At 37.6% G+C, this 22378-nt stretch overlaps 1 long non-coding RNA gene across 1 annotated transcript; it reads left to right on the top strand.

The window, feature by feature from the left end:
• The first annotated feature begins 11654 nt into the window (after nt 1-11654).
• On the top strand, nt 11655-14619 carry LOC106044248 (uncharacterized). The gene is made up of 3 exons (XR_001212183.3): nt 11655-11828; nt 13847-13893; nt 14533-14619. It is a non-coding gene; the product is annotated as an uncharacterized lncRNA (long non-coding RNA).
• The last annotated feature ends 7759 nt before the right edge of the window (nt 14620-22378 follow it).

Here is a 22378-nt window from a genome sequence, read left to right as displayed (position 1 = left end):
TCATATCACTTGTGGTGATGAGGAAGTTATTCACCTCTTAGTCATACAGACTTTGGGTAACAAGCTTGAAATTAAATGCAATGATCCAAAACTTGACTAGAAGGAGACTGTGACCTGTCATGTCTCACACATTGATTATTCTTATACTCAGAATACTCATTCTTTTGGGGCTGTTTTGCTTTGCACTGAAACTAGCTCATTTTCAGGGAAGTCATGTTTGTAGAATGGGTTCAGTGACTGAAAGACACTTAGCCACAGTGTTAGCAGTGCTACAACAGATACTAAGAACTTTATCTGTCACAGGTTCTGCCTGGTAACACGGTCTCTTGGTGTCCCTGCTCCTTGTGTATGCTATGAGCCAAAGCAATATCCTTTATATGCCATCTTATGTCACTGTCTCCTGCCATGAAGCAGAAGAGACCTTACAGGTCTATAAATAAGTTAAAAGTGAGCAAATTAAAAGCAAGAGCATCTACTAAACATGCAGAGCAAAGAAAACATTTTTTCCATCTTTTGAATGAAAAATAGCTATTGTATCATAAGAATTAACATTAAAAAGGTAACAGAGAAAATCAAAACCCAGACAGAAAATACAATAGATCAATTTTTTTGATCCTTTGAAAAGTTTACCTTTTGAATAGGGTCTTAAACACACAAGAGTAGGCAAAAAGTATCAGTTTTATGGTTGTGTTTGTTTAGCAAACCAACTGGGCAAAGCTCCAAAAAATATGTTCCTACGGTGGGACCAAGTAAATCAGACTAATATTTGGAACAGGAGACGGTTTATTCAGAATTGGGAAGGCCTTCTTATGATTCTTATGAAGACTTCACTAATTTATCTAGATGAGAAAGAATAATATTGTGATGACATGAAACAGTCTTGCTTTTTTCCCTGTTTCCATGTAAGCTCTAAAATAAAGTTTGTTTCATACAATACTGAGTGTTATAAAGTCATCTACATAAACTTAAACTGACGTGAGTGAGAAACAGGGGTCCCTTCCTGTGAGTTTTTTCAAGACTCAAATCTCTTTTCCTAATAAGTGTCTTCTTACTAATAATGAGGAAACAAGTCTAATAAGAGAGCCTTTCCCTGAAATAATCAACATCCATTGGTTACAGTACTCAGTTATTCTTAGAAAATCAATCTTGATTTTCTAAGAAAATAGACCAGATGTTGGTCGCTGGCACTAGTGAGTTCTTGGTCTCACAGCTGACAAAGCCCACAGGAATTGTTAGTTTTGTGCTAGACTGACTGATCAAATAATAAAAATACATTATTTTCAAGGACTCATTACCACACACTTAATCATATTCATAATGCCATGCTGGCACAGCTGTGTACCAATGCAAATAATGCCTTTCAAAAATTAAGTTAAAATAATAATAATAAAAAAATCCCTCACTCAACAGAATAAAAAGTTTTTTTTTCTATTTTATTTAATTCTTGGCAAAAGTCTAGCTTTTAGGATGCCAACAAATAAGTAAGTTTAAGTAAGTTAAATAAGCTTTCAAGCTCCTTAGTTTCTTCATCATTAAGGGCATAGCAAATTAAAATTGGAAATATTCCCTGCTGCCCTAAAACATCTCATCAATCACAGACTTGTGTATGTGTTGACATCTTTTTTCTTTTCCCTCTAAAGAAAAGAAGTTGGCTAAACAGAGCATCTGCCTAGAGCCAAACATCTCCCCAGAGGAATCTGGTTCTTATTGGACTGGAATGAAACTACTGGTTTCCAAAGATATTTGTGAAAGGGGAATAGGAATGGAAAAATATTTAGCATAAAGTAATTGCTTGATCAATTTAAATATAAATATTATAATATAAATTTAAGTATAACCCCTCCTCTTTCTCCAAAATGGCAATAATTAAAACTTCAAGTCTCTCAGTAGTAATTATTTCTCCTTATCGCCTAACAATTCAGACTAAGACTAAAAATACATTACATATTCAACACGTCAATAATAATAATAATAATAATAATAATAATAATAATAATAATAATAATAATAATCTCCATCCCTTAAAAGAACTCGAAAACATGTAGGGACTTAATTTGAAGAAAATGTGCAAAATACACAAGAAGGACACATATTTGTTTCATTCTGGTTATCCTTTGCACTTGGAAGGGAAGTAAACTCAACTGGGGATGGGAAAGAAGGCTTAAGATAGGACATAGTATCCATCTCACTTGAAGGATCAAATCGTGATATGGGACCTAGGATCCCAAATGATTTTCTGGAGTTAACAAAAAAAAAATCTAAAAAATTCAGACAAAGATGAATCAGAAACATAATGCCTCTATCTTTGTGCAGGAAAACACTAGAGACAACTAAAAATCTTTTTCAGGCAATGCTGAGCACAGATCAGAGACATAGAGGAGTCTGCACGTCATTTTACATTTCTTTAGCTTTTGTCAGTTACCACCAGGGCCTCTAAATGTCTACCCCTGGGCAATCCAAGGCTCCCCAAGCCTTCATCAGACTGAGTTTACCAGCACAGACCTCATTCCCAGGCCCACTGGGGTCCACAGACAGGTGAGGCAGCACTTTATGCTGTGTGGAGCGCAGCGTGGCCCCCACTAGGTATGTCTGCAGGGAAACATGAAGGGCTCCTCGCAGGCTTTGACTCATGGCAATAAAAGGACATGGAAAATGTGAGATCATGCTTCAAAGTCCTCTTGGCTTGCACAACATGAAGACCGTTTCACTTCAGTCCATGTCTTCCCAGTACTATGTTACCCCAGGTTAGGAAATTTGAGGATTCTATATCTCATCCTGGACCTTCCCCATTCAACCCATCAAAGTGGTTCACATCCTATTACCTCCCCCCATTTTCTTACCTTTAATCTATTTCAGCTTTCTGTTTGCCTTTTCTCAGTCTTATGGCTATTTCCATTGGTTGCATACTCCACCCACAAAAATGGCTTTATCTTCAGTACTCCAAGCTGTGGGTGGAGGGGGATGACAAGGGATGGAGATGTTTTCTACTGCTGCTGTCAGCAGCCTGATCTATGCTTTCCTCTTTCTCTGTCTCTCCAGTACCACCACCATACCTCCTGGTCTTACCTCAAAAATCCATCTCAACTGAACAACTGTCAGGGAGTTAGGATAACTTCCAGTTTCTCAAACTGAGTTCCCCATTAACATTTTATACTTAAATAATTTCTCTGTGGACCTGATAAAGGCTAATGTACAGAGGATTCAGAGATGTCTGCTTGTTGAGTTCAGTGAGAGCAACCAGCATCAGCCAGGGCTTGATTCTTTCTGGCCAAAAGTCTGAAAACAAATAAATTTCTATCCACTGATAAACTCATTGAGGAATTCCCCTTCACATTTCAACATTTCTTGATAAAATACTCATCATTGCTAGGTTCAAGTCTTTGGAGAACATGTTCCCTTTTCCCTTTGCTATCAAAAAAGGGCCACCCCATGCCTCCAGGACATGTGGATACACATTGTGGCTGTCTTTTGACCAAAGGATGTTAGCCTTGCTGAAGACAGATCCATAGTGGTGGACAAAAGGGATTTCTGCCCCTACTGTCCTACCTGTAGCTAAACATCTCCTTTAATATTTTACTTTTCAAGGCTATATGCATTTGTTACACATGGAATACTGTCACTTCTCATGTGATTTCACCAAGAGGAGATTGACACAGTGATCATAGATAGCTAAAGGAAACCTGCAGGCATTCATATTCTGCATTTCAGAACTGCTCTGGCATTTGAAAATTTCTGTGCCTGTCTCTCTAGGGCACTCACCACAGCTGATATCCCTGTCAGGAAACACATCCTTTGGCCAAGCCATCAAGGCAAAAGTGCAAGTGTGTCAGTACTCCAAAAACCATTCCACCATGTAGTTTCATACCCTGATCATTAATTCTGCATGAGTAAAGGTCTGATGAGCTCTCTGTGAAGCATATTACTCTGCCTGAGTTGGTTGAGTTGAAGTTTTCTACTTTATGATGAGGAACAGGTAAAAATTAGTTGCCTTTCTCACTGTGCTTTAAGCCAAGTTTGCTCTTTAGCATGATGTCTCTCTCACTCCAAAATTTGACAGTAAGGGTACTTGCCTGCACATTCATTTCCTTAGGTAGTACCTTTCCTAATCTCCTAGGATGTGTAGTGGCTTTGTTTGATTCAGTCAAGCAATTTGGAAGACCTCTACCTGCAAATACTATCATCAAGTGACCTTTTTCAGGCACAAGTTGAAATACAGGGTATTCCACGTAAACATTAAAAAAAAAAAAAAAGAGAGAGAGAGAGTTTTTTAATATAAGGTTGACCAGAACCTAGATCACTGAAAGATTTTGCCAAGAGAGGCTGTTGAATCTCCATCCCTACAGATATTCAAAATCTGTCTGGGCATGGCCCTGAACTCTGCTCCAGCTGACCCTGCTCTGAGTTGTGGATTGGACTAGTTGATTTCCAGAGGTCCCTTCCCACTTCAGCCATTCTGGGATTCTGTTTTACATGAGTCATTTCCTGCATATAGGACACAAGAAAATATTGTGATAGTCTTTCATAGACTATGAGGGTTACTAAGAGTCCAAGTTAGACCTTTGACTTTTGCTTGGTGTTGCAGCTGAGGCCTCGGTTGCAGTTTGGTACCAGAAACAGCTTCTAAAGGAACTGGGAGAGAGAGCTGTGTTACAACACTGTAACAAAAAAAAAAATAATAAAACAAAATAAAAATCTGATGTAATTATTTTGAAGTCTCTCCTAAATCAGAATATAAAGCATATGTTGAAGTTTTAAATTAAAAAACTTATGCATATTCACCACTTAAAAAAAAAAAAAAAAGGTTGATTTGTTTTTTCCAGACTAAAAATACTTTTCTTGATGCCATCAATGAAAAATGCATTAATTAAAACAAATTTCCCATAGACCTTTGATGCCATCTGAAAGTAAGAAGAGAAATTACTGTTCCTATTCAGATTTTGGTTTCCATGACGCAAGCTGTCACTAGTAATGATGTTATACTACTGATTCCACAGCAAGTATTTATCCAGCAATCACATACTGGGTTGTAAAATTCAATGAACTCCTTCTGCATCCTGCACAAAAATGTCAGGGTCACTTGTATTACAAGAACACAATTTCAATTCCTTGCACATAGTTTGTTTCTGCATCTATAAATGAAATGTAATTCCCCAACCCACCCCTCAAAATGTCCACCGAGTTATAAGATAGTAATTTTATGTTCTTAATATAATATTTCTATTATCCTAGAATATCTTTGGTAACACTCATATTTCAATGACCTGAAAGCACTTACAGTATACTTTTAATACTAAGCAAAGATGTCACCTTTACAATGAATAGCAACAAACTAGTCTTTTTAAGACTGTGTTAAGATGAGGACAATAATTGGTAAACAACCTATCACTGAAATAAAGTGAAACAGATTTCAAAGAGATATTCAACAAGGCTAAATGCCAGGTGCTGCACTTGGGTCACAATGACCCCATGCAGAAGTATAGGCTTGGAGCAAGATGGCTGGAAAGCTGCCCAGCAGAAGAGGACCTGGGGGTGCTGGTTGACAGCTAGCTGAACGTGAGCCAGGGTCGTGCCCAGGAGGCCAAGAAGGCCAGAAGAATCCTGGCCTGCATCAGAAATAATGTGGCCAGCAGGACCAGGGAGGTGATTGTCCTCCTGTACTCAGCTCTGGTGAGACCACACCTCAAGTTCTGTGTTCAGTTTGGGACCTTTCACTACAAGAAGGATGTTGAGTTGCTTGAGCATGTTCAGAGAAGAGCAACAAAGCTGGTGAAGGGTCAAGACTTACAAGGGGCAACTGAGGGAACCGGGGTTGTTTAATCTGGAGAAGAGGAGGCTGAGGCGAGACCTCATTCCTCTACAACCACCTGAAAGGAGGTTGCAGTGCGGAGGCTGTCAGTCTTTTTTCTCAGGTGACAAGAGATAGGATGAAAGGAAATGGCCTCAAGTTGCTCCAGGGGAGGTTTAGATAGGATGTTAGGAAGAATTTCATCATGGAGAAGGCAGTTAGGCATTGGAACAGGCTGCCCAGAAAATCCTCATCTCTGGAAGTATTTGAGAGACGTGGACATGGCACTAAATGGACATGGTTTAGAGGTGGGACTCAGTAGGTCAGGTTGATGGTTGGACTTCTTCATTTTTTGCAGGGAAAATAGGTTAAAATATATTCTTTGGTAAATAATCACTCCACCACCCCACCCCCTACCCCCACCTGTATATTTTTTCTCTTGAATATGATTTTAAATATCTTTGGAAGAATATTTTCCTTCTATTTATTTGCTTCCCCATCTGTGAACCAGAATTGCTGATGTTATCAGGATAGACTTTAGAACAAAGCTCATTAAATGTTAGCCTAATCTTGCAGTCCCTAAATGACTAAAGTTTCTTTTAAAATTAATGTGAGGTTTCTCTGTGAGAGGACTTATCGTTATTATTGCATTGCACTATTCTTCTTTGTTCCAAATGCCATTAAGCACTGTGCACAAGTACATGGTAGAAAACTGCAGAGCATGAGGAACAAGTCCCTGAAAGCCACAGAAATACTTGACACTGAAGATGCTTCACTCTACCACTCTAATAATCATTATAATGATAAGCACTTGATAGAAATGCTGGTGTATATTTTTTATTGTTAGGTTTAGCATACATCTAATCAAGAGTAATTTTTCCCCTCTTGGGGGGAATGAAAGCAAAAATAAAAGTGAAAAAAAAAGTCTAAAAATATTAACTTAGCTATAGAAAGAAATAGTCCTTTGCCCCAGCAGAATACAAAACACAAGAGGGAACAGTGTGGGCTTGACACCATGGCATTCAAAGCTGAAAATGGGCTAGGATGAATGACACATTTATTTACCTAGAGCACTCATAGCATGTGGCATGCTTGTTCCAGTGGGACTGAAACAAAACTTTCAGTAGTTTTCTAACACGTCTACAAATAACCCATGGTGTTCCTAAAATAGGATGACCTTTAGTTCCAATGTCTTAGGGTGTAATGAAGTCACCATCAATGTTGGTGCTTCTCTGTTGCCCTTTGCCTTTTGTACTTCTGCCAGCTCAGGAAGCCGAGCTCAGATTTCAGTGTCACAGCTCCTGTGAGAACAGTGGTTTTGTTCTGTGTTCTTTCCTCTGAGGTTGATGTTTAAATTGTTTAGATATTATTTTGGCCCAGAGAACCTGGGCTACTTTAAGAAGTAACATTCTAAACAGTACGTAATGAGAAACCAGCAACCAAAATTGTTTCTAAGAACAACTTGAAGTTTATTTTATTTGATAATGCTTTTATGAAAAGGAATATTTTCATGTTTTAAGTAATGGTATATATTTTAAATGGTGAAATTACCTTTTATTTAGGAGACAATCCTTGAACTTCTATTCTAGAATGTGTATGGGTTGAAAATATCTCTGATCTATAGAGTGGGCCATCAGTCCTTGTCACTGCATTAAAAAGTAATTCTAAATGAAAGGAATTCTAAATTCTAAATGAAAGGAATCTGCCTGTGAAATTCCCATGTATGAATACTTCACACAGCTCTGAAATTCCTGGATGCCATACTTTGATTTCACTGAAATAGTAGTTTATGAGTCACAATCTTATCTGATTGTGAGGTATCACAATGTCACAAAATATCACCTGGTAACTTGACTCATTTTAGGATAACATTTTCTCTCCAATATGAATCTCAAAAAAAAAAAAATAATCAATAAACATACATCTTTGTGCCATCCTTGATGAGAAAACCTTCAATTTTAAGGATATTGTCTCTTTAAGTCATTAGTAATCAGATGCACTACCACCATACATAAAACTGTCCAGTGACTTATGGATGAAATTTTACCTTCACATATCCATTAAATTATATAACATTAATTTCATAATAAAAATAAAGGGGCTTTATTTCTATATATTATATTTGCCATAGAATTCCATAAATCAACACTGAATGAATCCCTAAATTAAAGTCAAGGAAGATACAGAATTTTTCTGGTTAATCATTTGAGCTTCCAATTAGTTCAATATTATTTCCAATTAGTTCAATACTACCAGAGGTACTGCTTTATAGTAGGTTCCATGATGAATTTCATACCCTGTGGAGAAGTTAGAAAAATTTATTCTGAAAATGCCTTACTGACAAAGAAGGTCCAAGGTCCAAGATAAAGAATTCAGCATTTAATATTTTTCCAAGTTAAAGCTTTCATAAATTGATCCAGAGTCAGTGAAAGCATTTGAACTCCTTCCACGAACTGCAGAGGAATTGGGATCAGCTTTTACAAGTGGTGTAAGGGTTATCACAAGTAAGATTTCTTTCAGTAGACAAATGACAGACTGAGAAACTAGGAGTCAGCACTAGTATGATTCTACATTTTTTTTGAATAATTTAAATGGGAAAAGCTTGAAAAACAGTAATTAAATTTAATAGAATGAACAATACAGAATCTCTTTATCTGAATCTAAGCCAAATATCTGATTTGCAAATTAATTGCAAAAATGGGGAAGATAGATTTGTAACTAATTTTTGTCACTAATTCCAAGTTCTTGTACTGCTGCCTAACATGTTTTGTCGACAATGTATTTTTGAATGGTTTGGGTTTTACAGTTACATAAGCATAAATAAATAAATAGGAAAAGAAAAAGAAAAATGCACACTGCTAAAAAAGGCTGTACGTAGTTTGAAAAATGGGATCAAAAGTTAGCAAATAATGAAGTCCTGGATCTATTCTGTTTGGTAAGCTCACACATAATGCAAATTGATTTTTATCTGTTTGGAACAATTTTAGTTATCATCACTTTTAAAAGTCTTTTTACTACAAGGATCAATTTACCAGTACCAAAAAACAGTTGTGCATTGTTTTTTTGCACTGAGCATTTATTTAGCCTCACTACTATCTTCCCCTAGCAAGACACTAAAAAAGGCCATCTATATTATTCAGGTGCTCTACAAGAGGAACCAGTGTTTTTTTCTAATAATTTCTGAAACTGAATTTCTAGGATATGCAGCTTCAGGATGGCCAACTCTGCAAGGGGTCCCCAGGTGCTTTGCCATGGAGACAGGTGTCTGGGAGCCCACAGACTTTCCTGCTAGCCAGAAAATCCAGTTTTCGGAAAAACAAACCTCTATTTTTGGCCAATTATTTAAAAAAAAAAAAAAAAAAAAAGCTGACTACAAGAGTAAGCTCTGTCTTCTGCTAAAGAAATGAAGGTTCAGCAGAAACAGGTCTAAAGACAAAGAAAAACACTCTTGATCAATCCATTCAAATTTACTTAAAAAGTAGAACAGTAGACCTTCACCTACCCATTCACTTGGTCTGGTACATCATCATCTGGGTTTGGTGAAAATGGGTTTGATAAGTAATGGCATGTGATTCAGTAGAGATTTTTTTTCTTTGCAGTGATTGCCTTTGAAAAGATATCAACATGTATTGGAGGAATTGATTTGAATTTTCATTAGGAAAGTTCTACTGCTTCTGAGATAATGAATCCCCATCTCTCTCTTATCTTTGGAGACACTGAGATACTGGGAAGGAGGGATACCGAAATTATAGGTTAGCCAGCAATAGCAGAATGAAATGATGCAGTTACAGAAGCTGTATGGGACATAAAAGAGTGATGTAGTAATACATAACAACCAAATGCCTCTGTAATTTTCCTCCAAAACACTTTCTGGTTGAGCTGGTTCATTGGAAGAGAATGTAAAAGAAAGGGGCCTGGGCTTCCCAAAATACACTGTCCTTGTCAATGGAAATCTGGCTGCTGGGATCTTCCCCTTGCTGCACTTCTTTGTATGTACTCCATCAAAGTGTAACTCTGGCTAACAGAACTCGTTGTGTAACACTGGAGTGCAAATTCCCAGATAAGAAATTCCCACCTTGCATTTTCAGGTAAGACCTGCTAGTAGTGAACGTTTTAAGGAGAACTGAGGGGCCTCCTTGGTGTCTAATGCAAAACATTCTGGAAAGGCTCTTCTCAATAAACAACAGCCCATATAATCTAAACCCTCCTCACCTCCCTCCCACCCCCCCCCCCCCCCCCCAAAAAAAAAAAAAAAGAGAGAGAGAGAACAAAAGAGATCATATCTTGTAGTTGGATTGCTATGTTGGTCTAAATCTTCAGTGTATTAGCCTTGCATTTATTGGATAGGATTATTTATATTCTCACTGCAAAGTAACTCTTCTGAACTCGTTGGAGTTACTGTAGATTTTAAAAAATATAAATGCTGGGAGAAGCCATCTAGTGGTTCAGTGTTCCAGAATGATAATTTTGTGTTTTAAGATATTTATGCCAGGAGAATAAGGTGTATGAAAATTTGCTTAGCAACCTAACCTCCTGAGTCATTTCCATGGCATTGTTGATGGATGTTTCTCACTGAGCACTGAAAAAAAAAAAAAAAAAAAAAAAAGAAGTGGAAATTGCCCTGAGAAAACATAATGCAGGCCTAAGAATGCTGCTTTGAAAATAAGTCTGGGTCAAAAGAGCTGTCAAAAGCAAGTGAAATGTAAGTCACAGCTGATTCTTCAACATTGCTGGAAATGTGTATGTGCAGTGCTGAATCAGAGAAAGGAAAACAGAAAATTATTTTCTATTGCCTCATCTGTAATATGTTAGACTGCCAGGCTAGATCATCAAATAACTCAGCATGACCAGAATTTATGCAAAGGGCAGTTAAAGCAGATCTTGAAGAGTCCCTGTGGTGAATAATGAGTTTTGATCTGGAACAAAACTAACTGTTTTCAAGTACGTTCTCTTGTCCACCTGACACAATTTCCCATCCCTTTTCCCCTGCTCCAAGTGAGCTTTCCAGCAGACTCCTTGCATAAATGTAGATACTCTTGGTAGAATACTGTTTATTAAATGCAATGAAAGTTATGGCCTTAACTTCAAAGTAATCAAGAATTTCCCTGAAAATGATGTTTGGATTACTGCTGAAACTTGTGGTCTTGGATTGATCTGAAGTGGGTTATACATCTTATTGATGTCAAGGGAAAATATATGACAAAATTATTTCTTGGACTTTTATTGAAAGTGCATCCTGAAGCATTGCTTTCTGAAGTATTTTTTAATTTCTTTGCATACCCATTTGATAAAGTCCACTTGTAAACAGAGTTGCAGAGTACTACAAACAATGGCCATGTAGCATTTTAACCTCAATACACACAGCTGGTCACTGTGCAGAGGCTCTGACTTACAGCACTGAACTGAATGGGATGAGAAGATGCCATGAGCTCACATGGCAATTATTTGTGCTTGGCTGATTGCAGCTGACTGCAAAGTGCAGTCAAGCTCCCCATCAAGGCTGAGTACCAGTGCTGAAAAATACAGTGCAGTATGTGGGTACTGAAGAGTAGCATATTTGAAAAGAATGAGCACAGAAATGGGAGATTAAAAAACAACGACCGCTAATTCCCATTTGTTCTTGGATTTTCATGTCGCTTTTGGAGATTTCTTTAGCCCAGGTCTTGATTTCTCCGTCTGCAATGCAGAGGTAACAGTTTCTACCTATACCATTTCCCCAGTTGTCACAAGGAACACTTAATCCTTGTACAACACTTCAGAGGCGTATTCACTTGTTTTATCTATGCTTTTTATTTTTAATGAAGCTTGCTCTCAGCCACACTGTGTAGTCCAGAATTTTTGAGCACCTTCTTGCCATAGCACTGAATATGAGAAGAAGACCTCAGACAGTCCTCTGGAAATGTGCCCAGATTTGGTCATAATGACAGCCCCCGTGTCACAGCTGCACTGTCTGGGAGACAGCTTGGAGGGGACTGAGCATGCTGCACTCCAAAGATGCATGGAGGGAACTGGCCCCTTCTCCCAGGGTATCCCAACTTTTTTGGTAGGAGACTGCGATGGAGACTACACAAGGAGATTGTTGTTTCTATCTTATATAGGCCTCATAAAACTGCAATGACAACAACATGCCTTATAGAAATCTGATTAGTACACTTATGTGTGTGCATGTGTGATTGTGCATGCATACGGAGAGAAACAGGATGGATCTGTCTTTCTGAAGGTCTCATTTTCTTACACAAGCCTAGCAAAAGAAGACCTACCAGGAAATGTATAGTTTTACATTCAGATTGTGATTTCATGAGCTACACACTCACTACAACAGAGGCAGAACCACAGCTGAACACATCCACAGAAAAATAATATCTGAGCACATGATTACATTCTAATGTAACCATGATATGGCAGATATAAAGGCAGTTGAACTAAAGCTGGAAGGCCTGTCTCAGGTCAACCATTTCCTATATTTTGAGATTTGCAGTCTTACCATTTATTTAACGAAATTTTCTCATTTGAAATAAATTATTTGCTTAGATAACATTATGTAAGTTATTCATTGCAACAGACCCATCATTTGTATTTGTATTCAACATGTTGCCACAAGTGCTAGCTACAAGCAGCACTCATTGTCTCGTGTGTTACACTTTTATTTAAAGGTCAAAACAGAAGGAAGAGCATGATAATGGTCTGGCTGGCTGAAGTCAGATTTTATACTTCTCAGCTTCATTAGATGACATTACATCACAGGATATAGACAAGCAAAGCCTGAATTGATCTTACTTGACTGAATTCTAAATGAATGGAAAATGACTGCATGGTTTGCCAAGGAACAGAAATAATAATATGACAAATATGTGATTTCTATGAAGATGTATGTCTTTATAGCACTTCTTTTCAGTTTATTTGCTTCAGCTGTGGTCATGGAATTTGAAAAATGAAGACCCCTTTGCAAGAAGATTTTTCAACAAATTGAAAAAATATATTGATTTCTTGGTGTGTAGCTTTAGAGCTTTTTCACTTCAAGAATTGTGCCTTATTGCAAGCACAAAAACCTTTTGGTATTTCATAAGTTTATTTAATTTTACTCATAACTGCCAGTTATCAAAATGCCTTCTCCATTGCTTTCTTGAAAAAGATGGGAGAGAAAAAAAATAAAATAAAATCAGGCATGTATGTCATAGGAATGTACCTGGAGAAGATGAGTCCTTTAATGAGCTGGTGGTTTTCAGGACAAAGAGTCAGGAAACTAGTCTTGTGAACTTAACTGCAGCATGAATTTGAGTAGTTCATTTGAACTTTAGTTCTGATTTTACCCTTACCCAGAAAATGTCATAAGAATATTCTTAAAAAAAAAAATTAAAAAAATTCAGAAAACTGGTTTATTCAGAGGATGTAGAGAAGATACCTCATCTCATTTTACTACTCTGACCACCATAACAATATGAATTTTTGAGGATATTTTGTGCAATAAGGAATATACTACACTTTCTTCACATGAGCTCTTCAGTGTGTGATGAACAGTTTTCTCCTCCACTTCCAGTCATATTTGACACATAAACTGGGAGATTCACTTGTAGAGAGTTCCCTAAATCATAGAATCACAGAATGGTTTGGGTTATAAGGGACCTTAAAGATCATTTAGTTCCACACCCCCTGCCATGGACAGGGACACCTCCCACCAGACCAGGTTGCCCAAAGCCCCATCCAGCCTGGCCTTGAACTTCCAGGGATGGGGTATCCACAGCTTCTCTGGACAGTCTGTTCCAGTACCTCACAAATACACATACAATTACACGTCTGGATAGGAAAGGGCAGAATAAGCATCTCTTTTGACAAAATTCAGTCTTAGATAAAATCTTCCATTTTTATCTCAAGGAGAACAATAGATTTTTTTGGAATTGAGGATGCAACACTTCTCATTTTCTAGGAATGGCAGAGGCCAGTTTGGGAAAAATCAGCCAATAAAGAACAATTTCACGTCCAAAATATATGTGCTTGCACCTGTTGGGATTTGAAGCTCTAATATTTTCTTTGCTGGTCTCTCTTAAAATATGTTATGAGCAGACTGGGTGAAAAGAAGGAACAAGATATCCTCTTGTCATGTTCCATGGGTGAGTATTTAATGACATGGGATTCGTTGATATAAAAGTAATGCACTTTCTTAAACTTTCTTCCTGTTTCCATTTCTGATTATCCCATCTTCAAAACAGATTACTCAACTAGCCAGACAAGTCTAAACTTATGAACAAGTTGTATGATTAAAGCGGAATCTGAGTCCACAAATCTGACTATCATTCACAAAGTTTGTGTCTAAGAATAAATTGAAAGGTACCATGACCAGTCGGAGCAATGCCTACTCTCGAACTGGAGAAAGGAGAACATGCAGGGTAGAAGGTGCCCAAGAATTGCACTTAAGCCATAACACTCAGCTTTTTCAGGAGAGAGCCTGAAGAAGACAAAGGAATACATATAGGTCAGTGGAAAAGAAATGTAGAACAATTGGGTTAAGCAAGAAGAAAAGGTTTTGAAGATATTAATAAGCAACAGAATGGAAGAAAGAACTCTTAAACTTTGAACTCTTATGGAAAGGATTTTTTTATAAAATATGGAACAGTAGAAGTTTTATACTGGTGGGGATTGACATCAGAATGAAGGAGTAGGCTTTGCTTGTAATGGAGAGTAATTTTGATTACAAAACAGATTATAAATTTCAATCTGAATATAATAATTATGTTTGCCCTCCTTTTCAGCGCTCTTCTGGTAGCATCATTCAATAACATCAGTAACCAGAGACTATTTCTGCGGCATTTGACTGTCTGTTGGTCAATAAACATTTGCAGCAAAGAAGCCTTGAAAGGTTTGGGGGTTGGATTTGATTCAAGCAATCACCCAGAAGTCTGAAAGCTTATTCAATCTTTCTACATCTTTCATTTCTTGAAAAAAAGAGAAAAGGCCCTTGGAAATTTCATGTAGACAGACCTTCTCTGAGATCATTGCTATTTCTGATTCTGCACTCAAATGGAAAAATAGAAGGAAAGAAATCCATGTCAAATATTTTAGAAAAATACAAAAACTTGTTTCTTCAAAGGTAAAGTTCTTTATTTTTTTCCATAATTAACTCAAGTGAATGAGCCCATTTTTATTGTTAAAGACACAAGTAGATGTGAACAAAATCATCTGAAAAATCTATATCCTATATATCTGAAAATGAGGAAAGAAAAAAAAAAAAAAAGAACATTTAGAAAGCAGAAAAAAAAATCCACAGTAGATATAGTTCAATCATAAAAGGGACCCATTAAATGGGCTCTAATACCAGATCAAAAGCACTATGGCCACATGATATAAAATTGGATCTGTTATGAACTCACTCATAAAAAGAGTCTGATTATTCAGATTTGTATTTTAGTACAGGCCTCACTTCAGTCTGAGTATCAGACTTCAGCTTCAGCTGTTCTCCTGCAAGTGGCCTGAAGCTCGTGAAAAAGTCCCCAAGACAAGGTACAACCCATTGAATTTTATATAAATGAAATACAGCTATGTTCCACTGTCTAACATGGAGCAAAACTGATTGGTACAGTAATGCACAAAACAGATCAGAAAATGTGAAATGGTCAAATTAAGGAGAAAGATGATATGGGCATAAAATACAGAGGAGATTAGTAAAGTGGAAACACAAAGAAGAAAGCATTTCCAAACACTAATTCCTTCAGCAATTCCATTTTCTTACTATTCCTCCATCAAATAAAATACCATCTTGTAAGGTGTTGTCAGCATGTCTGGAAAGCAAGCAGTACAAAGCTGTGGCATTGCATAGTAGCAGTCCATTTACAGAGGTGATGCAAGCTGGAATCAAGAAAAGACCTGAAGAGAGCAAGAAACAGGGTTTCAAAAAGAAATAAAAAAAGAACCTATTTCAAACAATTGTTAGCTCTCAAACAGATCTGCCCTTTCTGTGCAATAGGAGCACGGGTATACATGTTCCTGTACATGTGGGATCATCCTACTGCTCCCAAGAAATGAGCTGAACACCTTATAAGAGAGGAAAGGGGGAAGGAGAAAGTCCCAAGACCTAGAAGCTGTGGGATTCCATTTTTCCCACAGAGAATATTTTCCACCTTTCCTCATGTTAAAGAAGACAAAATACAGACAAGAAAAGTTTAGTCTCTTATTAATTGTCATGAATACATTTTTTTTTCCCCTTAGCTTTCCAAACTGGAACTTCATCAAGCCTTAAAAATTATTTGAATGGTAAAGTACCAATGCAAGCCACCAGAAAATTAGCTTATTCATTGATTAAGTCCAAGTCAAGTCATGACAACCATTTTTACTTGGATTTAGTGGCTTACCTATTTAGCCACTTTAGCCTATTTAGTGGCTAACCTATTGCAGTTCAGTTTCATAACAGACCGGGTCATTTTTCATGAGAAATCCCTAGCATATTGCTTTCTTACTATATTTTGAATACGCGTACTTCTCTAGTTTTAACATTCTGCCCAAAGGGAGAGATATGGTGATGAGTTAGAGAGGCTGGTGTCAAAATATATCTTTAGAAGTTCTGGAAATAAATTCTGCAATACTTGGCTGAAGGAATCTGTGGTATCAGTACACTGCACCAGTCCACAGAGCAAATATCTATCTGTGCTGAGCTGTGTCATGCCCTGGTGATGGGAAGATGCCACCAGTGAAGTGAGATGTACTACAGCCTGAATAAGGATTAAGGATCAGCCCCATATTTATGAGATCAGACATCCCTCAGTCTTGCTTTGTTGCTCAGGATGGACAATACAAGGAATATCAATACATTTTGCTGCTAGGGCACTGCAATACCTAAAAGATCCTCTGCATACTAGAGACTTTACCCTGTGTTAAATCCTTTTTGTTACCACCTAAAGTAGAGAGTACATTCAGCTGTGGTTTATCTCTACTCCAGCTTTGGGTACACAAAAGGAATGAGGGCTATATTAGATAAATACTGCATCCTTAAGGGAGAATCTAGTATCTTGATAATATCTGGAATCACTTACCTAAGGTTTCCCTGGGAAGAGCTGGCCAAGCTTTGGAGAGGTCAGAGCAAGGGGTGCAGGTTGAACTGGGTCACTGGGCTACCAGTGACAGGAGAAAAGGAGTGTGGAGATCCTACTTTGGGGGATTTTGGGGGGTGTTTTCTTCCTCCTCTTCTCTCACAACAAAGAGACTATGAATCTAAACCTTTTCCTGATAAACAAGTCCCTGGCCACCACTTTTCCCCACCCATAAATTATTCTTCTGTGTTCTCGATCCCTACTAAGATCCTCCTTCCTTCTCCCTGAGTATACCTCAAAACCTGACTACCAGGCATCCCCTTTCCATGCTCTGCCTAGGTACCAGATGGGCCTTTGGATGTCATCATGCTGACATTCAAGTACCCTGCCAATCTCCCTTCTTCCTGTCCAGACCTTCTATTGCCTATCTCCAGCCCTTTCATTTGTTATTCATTGTGTAGTATCCTTTTTTAAATTTCCAGGACTGGGAAGGAAAAAATGATCGGTTGCCTATCTATAAGCAATATTTCACCTGAGCTGCCCTGGAACACCTTATAGGTCATTAAAAATGTAGCCCTCCAGAGTGTTCCTGCAAAATCACATGAAACAATGGATACCTGCACCTCCTCCACTGTTGCTCTATACTGTACACCTTCTCATAAGATCAAGTGTCCTTCCACTGTTCAGGATACACCACTCTCATCCCTGAACAAAAAAGCTGCAGTACATCTCAGCACAGGGAAAGAATCCTTATGGATTACTAAAATATCTGGCATTACATTTGTGTACTGACTTAGTTTTTGTAATGATTTCTTTTCTGAACCCATAGTGATGTCAAGAACAAGAAGCAGTCTTTGAATTCTCATCTAAAACATCACTTTTTTGGAAGGCAGTGTTTCCCTTGACAGTGACCAGGATTACTGCCAGCATAAACACAGACTTTTTTCATTGGACTGTCTGCGTGTGATTCAGTGAAATGGATGTTGTAGTCTAGAGAGAATTTTAAAACATCAGCTATTGTGCTTCTAGCAGTTTCCTCATTTTTTGAAAGGAACAATCTTAGATTTAGGATTTTTTTGACTTTTCTTATGAGTATATTCTTGGCGATGCCTTGATTACAAATCCAGACAAAGAATAGTACAGAAATGTCTTGCTGATTTTTGAAAGGATTTTTAAAGTTGCAATTCTTTCAATTCTACAGGAAATAAGACATATCAAGGTCAAACAAATGTCAGTTGCAACAGTGAAGGGCTCAAGGCACTTACTGTTCTGTGTACCTCAAATTTTTCTGGTGATTCTTGTACAGCAGTAAGATTCACTGAAGTCAGCGCAGTGAAAGGATGTTTACATAATGCATAAGGACAACAAAGTCCATACGGCAATGGTCAATAGTATTTGATTCAGTGACTTGACTACTGGGTCTTCCCTGCTCATGGAAAAAACAAACAAACAAAAAAAACCCACTAAATTCAGAACTTCTGTTTTCAAACATCTAACCACATTTTCTGGTATGAATATGGTCAGGAACTTTGTTACTGAGCAAACTGCAGTAAATATAGACAGGAAAAAAAAAAAGGTACTAAGTAAATGTGGTTGGAAAATAAAACCAACAGCAGTGTTAGAAAGATTACTAAGGAAACTGTTTATTAGAATCAATTGTAAAATCATCAGACGGTCCAGACTGGAAGAGAACTTGCTCTCCACCAGCACTCAGGTCCCTTTCAGCAGGGCTGCTACCCAGCCATACCGATCCTAGCCAGTGCTGTGCTCTCTGGTTGTGTTGTCCCAGGTGTAGGACTTGTCTTTGTTAAAATTCATGCAGTTCTTTTGTAGCCGCTCTTCTAGCCTTTACAGTTTTCTCGGTAAGACGGTTTCTCTGTAAGATGGCCCCTTCTGATGTGTCCTCACCACCCATTCTAGTGTCATCAGCAAACTTGGTAGGGGGACTTTCAATCACATTATCCAGGTCATATATGGAGACATTGAACAGCGTGGGGCCAAGTATTGACCCTTGGGGGACCCTACTTTTGACACCTGAGTAAAAAACATTAACCACCACCCCCTGGGTGTGGCCCCTTAGACAATTTCCTTTCCTTTTGAAGACCACCAATCCAGTTTTTATCTTGTCAGTTTGTCTAGGAGGAGGCTGTGGAAAACAGTGTCAAATGCTTTGCTGACATCCAAGTAAACAATATACATTGCTCTCCCCATGTGGGCAGAAAGTGTTACTTTCCTGTTGCAGGTAGTCTGGTTAGACAGGTGTGATTTGTCTTTGGAAAATCCACATTGGCTTTTCCCAAGCACCTACTTCATTTGGTAACAGTTTATAAGAGGTGGCATTGAACCACTTGCATTAAAACATAACCTGTTTCATACACGGTAAACACTGATTTACCCAAAGCTTACAGAGTTTACTGACTCATAGCTTTAGGTCAAAAAAGACACAGATAAAATATTTCTTCTTTAGTTCATATTGCATTAAACAAGAATACGTATGCATTTATTTTAACTGACATGTTTATTTGATCAAATGATTTTTCTGGGTCACATTAATTTATGAATGAGATTCCCATGATCCTTGAGCACTTACATTAAGCACTGGCTTAATGTAACCTTTAGATGACCTTTGAGCTTGTAAAGAATTATTTATTTTTTTTTAGCAAAGTCTTTCTGTGGACTTGTCAGAAATGATTTATGTGTTTTGCACTTTATATGTCTGCTTTTAAGATTTACCATACAAATACCAGTTATGAAGATTTGTGTGTCTGGTACTTCAGTACCTCTTCATATAAGATAAGCAGATGAGATTAGCTCCTTTTTAAAATATGTAATAAACAATTTTGGGTATAAACATACATGTATATGTACATATGCTGAGCTTGCTCATTTTCAATTACTGGCAATCCATAAGCCCAGGGCAAGTCTTGCCAATGTGTACTTAATGGGTTATGAAATTCAGAGACAATCAATAAGTTAATTGAACTCCACCAGGTTAATTTTCTAGGGTCTTCTTCAATCTAGAAACAACTAATAGGTCCTACTATGATGATCATCTAACCCCAGCATTTCCAGCTTATTAAACATTTTCCCACTGCTAGACTGGGCTGCCTTTTAAAAAAAAATCTTATTTTATTTTGAAGATGATTATAACGGGTAGTGAATTTATCACTATTTACTTGAGGAAGATAACAGCACAAGCTCACTGAAATCTAGCCATATCTCTGCACGTCAGCTCATTAGTCCAGAAGACAGCATCCAGTAAGTTATTTCTATGGGGACTGTATTCAGAGATCTAGATGTACCAGCAAGATCAACAGCAATTCCAGGTGGGTTCCTTTAATACTGGAATCCAGGCACGGTCTTCCAGCACTGCATACTGCCTCTACAACATTTTTCAATTGTGAACATCTTGAACTGAATACAATAATCTCCATATAGCATGTCATTGGCCAGAAATCACCAGAGAGCCCCACATAATGATGCTTCTCTCAGGCTACTTTTAAGACTAGCCACTGACCAAGCATCTGAAACAGCGCTGACAGGAGTGCAAAGTGACAGATCACCCACTGGGAGCAGGACAGATGTACATCCAGAAATGTTTACAACAAAAGATTAAGGTTAGATAAGCGAAAAGATACAGAGTTGTACATATTACTATCAACTTTTGCTCTACATACTTTTAACCCTTAATGTTTTGTTTGAAAGATGCTGTTTGTATGACACTTACAGTTAATTGTAACACTGATTTTCAAAGGAAATTCTTCCAATCTCCCAAGCTCAGATCAGCTTTTCATGTCAATAGTATTCTGAAACTGCTCAACACTTTGTCATGATACTACTCCTTTACCAGTTTCCATACAAATAAATGTGGCTTCATCTCGGTGATGGGATGAATTCAAGAACAGGATGGAGAAGTACAAACACGTCCAGAATCTGGAACGTGTTCACCCTATTCTGTGCTTCATTTTTCTGCCTACAAAACAGAGAAAGAATTTTTCTAACCAATCATGGTCTACAAAGGTAAGATATGGTACGGAGCATTAGTAATTCAGAACCTCAATAACAATCATATAAATTAAAAGGGAAGAGGGGAAGAGGTAGTACAACAATTATATTCACTACTGAGAGTGCATTGCTCCGACACAAAAAAAATTGTGTGATAAGCATACCAGCTGAAGCCCTTTAGAACTGATTTACCCTGCAGTAGGGTAAACCCTTATCATTCCATAGCTAAAGTAGCTATGATACATTTGGTACCTGGGTACACAGGGTTAATTACATACACCAGGTACGTATAACTCTGATCTCATTTGAATAGCTGTAATTTAATAGTGTCTTAATAAATCTACAGGAGAGATTAGTTATTTTTCATTTACTCTGGAAGCTTTGTCAACTGAAAGAAATCACTTCATCCTATTAAACCATTTCACAGAGAATATGCGCAAAGGGTGCTAGAGACTATTTCAAAGCAACCAGCTAAACTAACTGACATCAGACCTGTCTGACATCATCTCTCTGACAGGTGACACATTCCTTCTTGCAAGTTTCAGAAATTTAACACAGTGCACAGATTCTTGTTTGATAGTTAGGTAATGTTCTTAGATCCTAAGGGAAAGACTAGGATATCACACAGAAGGGGAAGTTCTTGTACACACAAAACAAGCCAATATTCAGATTTTGTCAGTATAAATGGGTTGATGTCTGTTTCCTAGTCTGTGGTAGGAAAGAAAAAATATGCACACAGCCTCTTCTCTGTCATTTCTAGCCTTCCCCTTTTCAGCCAGTCAGCAAAAGAGGCAGTACCATGCACAGTGACCTGGACTGATTATTTATTTATGGCAATAGTTCATGTATTAAGCAGCCAGCATGCTTAAACAGTAAAGGTTACTTCCTTCCACAAAATGTTTACAGTCTGAATTAAATGGATCATAAAAAGAAAGGATTAAAAAAAAAGTAAGTTTACATAATTTCCCAGTAAAGCTCTGTTTCTCAACAGCGTTTAAGCATCTGCTCCCAGTGAAAGAAGTGTCTTCCACTATTTACAGATACAGACCAAAGTTTTGGCACATGTACCAGAATCCACACACACACCCTTTTGGTCCTTCAAAGTAGCTCTCTTTTTAATGTTCTAGTCAATTGCAATAGAGCGAAGGAATTCTGAAGGGTAGTTTGAATGAATCAAAGAAGGATGTCAGTTTATATAAGCTCAGCAGTTCCTGCTGGAGAAAAACAAGTTAAGAACGAATAGTTGGAAACATTATGCCACCAAAAATGGTTTCCCTAAATGATAAAATGATCTCCTTCATCTTCAATTTGGTTTCTATTTCTGACTTTCTGACTCCAGCCTGGACATTGAATGAGTCACTTCAGTTCTGCGCTAATTTCCCCCTCCACCTTTTTGTTTATTCAGTGTGGATTTCATCTCTCTCCTCAGGTTTGTTTCTTGGCTGAAGAGTCACACTGCTAAATAGAAAATAAAGATAGTATTTACCATCAAATAGTGAGAAGTAATCAACTATTCTGTACATAAAGAGAGGAAAAGTTCTGAAACATAGAGTAACAAATGTTCCTGAAA

This window comes from Anser cygnoides, chromosome 3 (genome assembly GCF_040182565.1).
Source record: "Anser cygnoides isolate HZ-2024a breed goose chromosome 3, Taihu_goose_T2T_genome, whole genome shotgun sequence".
Taxonomy (NCBI): domain Eukaryota; kingdom Metazoa; phylum Chordata; class Aves; order Anseriformes; family Anatidae; genus Anser; species Anser cygnoides.
Note: the sequence above shows the minus strand (reverse complement) of the source record. Positions and strands in the feature narration are given on the sequence as shown.